Genomic DNA, 1,963 nt, shown 5'->3' on the forward strand with positions numbered 1-1,963 from the left:
ATGTGGTTTCTTTAATGACACCTGATCTTCTGGGCCAATATTTTAGGGAAAATAGAGGGGGAAATCCTCCCAAAATAAACCAAATAACCTCCAAAATAGTTGAGAATGCAAATGAAAAATTTAGAGCAGACCTCGGAGCTAGGGCAATTCTCATGTAGCTTTTCTGAGTGTGTTTAGACTCCTTTAGCTCTCATGGCCCCTTTGATGATTTTAATTCTGTATTGTGTCTCTGTCTATGTGGATTCTAAACCCAGGTACAGTTAGTGTTGTTCTAATTCCAGGCCTTTATGATCTCATGCCTCAGAAATATCAGCTATGGACACCTGCATTGAGCCATCTCCTACTGCTCGGGCTCTCATTGTTGTCACTGTCTGACCTCCAGTCCCTCACAGCCACACTGCACCTTCTCCAAATGTCTCCACTGCCTGTTTGTCCTGCCAGTCGAACCCAAGACCAAACCACAAGATCAGCTATCCACTCCCAGCTCTACTTTTTTCAATCATTTATCGTTTTTAGTGAGATATAATTTTCTCCCCTCCCAGCCTCCCCTTCCCCTCTTCCCTCTCCCATGACCCCCATGCTCACAATTTACTCAGGAGTTGTCTTTTCCTACTTGCCATGTCCATTAGATCCATGTGTGTCACTCTTAGGGTTCTCTTTGTTGTCCAGGTTCTCTGGTTTGTGAATGATCGGCTGGGTTTTCTTTGCTTTATGTCCACTCATGAGGGAGTGCTTATGATATTTGCCTTTCTGGGTCTGGGTTACTTCCTTCAAAATGATGCTTTCTATATCCATCCATTTGCCTGAAAATTTCAAGATATCATTATTTTTTCTGCTGTGTAGTACTCCATTGTGCAAATGTACCACATTTTCTTTATCCATTTTTAAGTCGAGGGGACATTTAGGTTTTTTACAGGTTCTGGCTATGACAAACAATACTGTTATGAACATAGTTGAGCACATGCCCTTGTGGTATGATTGCTCATCCTTTGGATGTATATATATATTCAAAAGTGGTATTGCTGGGTCTTGAGGAAAGTTGTCTCCTAATTTTTGGAAAAATCACCATACTGATGCTCAAAGTGGCTGTATTGGCTTGCACTCCCACCAGCAATGCAGGAGTGTACCATTTACCCCACCATATATCCTCTCCAGAATGTGCTGTCATCGGTGTTTTGATCTTGGCCAATCTGACAGGTATAAGGTTATATCAGAGTTATTTTCATTTGCATTTCTCTGAAGGCTAAAGATAGTGAGCATTTCCTTAAGTGTCTTTTAGCCATTTTAGAGTCTTCTGTTGAGAGTTCTCTGTTTAATTCCATACCACATTTTTTTGGAATATTTGTTCTTTTGATGACCAATTTCTTGAGTTCTCTGTATATTTTAGAGAACAGCCCTCCATTTGATGGGGGTGAGGGTTGGTGAAGATCTTTTACCAGTCTGTAGCTTGCCGCTTTGTCTTGTTGATCATGTATGCTCTCTGCTTTACATAGGCTTCTCAGTTTCAGGAGGTCCCATTTATTACTGTTGCTCTCAGTGTTTGTGCTACTGGGGTTAAATTTAGGAAATGGTCTTCTGTGTCAATCTGTTCAAGTGTATTTCCCACTTTCTCTTCCATGAGCTTCAGTGTGGTTGGTGTCATGTTGAGGTCTTTGATCCTTCTGGATTTGAGCTTTGTGCCTGGCTATAGATATGGATCTATTTTCATTCCTCTACATATTGATATTCAGTTATGCCAGCACCACTTGTGGAATATGCTTTCTTTTTTCCATTTTATATATTTTACTTCTTTGTCAAAAATCAGGTGTTTGTAGGTGTGTGGATTGATATCCATTCTTTGTATGCCAATACCAGGCTGTTTTCAGTATTGTAGCTCTGTAGTAGAGTTTGAAGTCAGGGATTGTGAGGCCTTCAGAAGTTCCTTTATTGTACAGGATTCTTTTGGTTATCCTGGATTTTTTGC

The sequence above is a fragment of the Microtus ochrogaster genome, chromosome 15 (genome assembly GCF_000317375.1).
Source record: "Microtus ochrogaster isolate Prairie Vole_2 chromosome 15, MicOch1.0, whole genome shotgun sequence".
Classification (NCBI taxonomy): Eukaryota; Metazoa; Chordata; class Mammalia; order Rodentia; family Cricetidae; genus Microtus; species Microtus ochrogaster.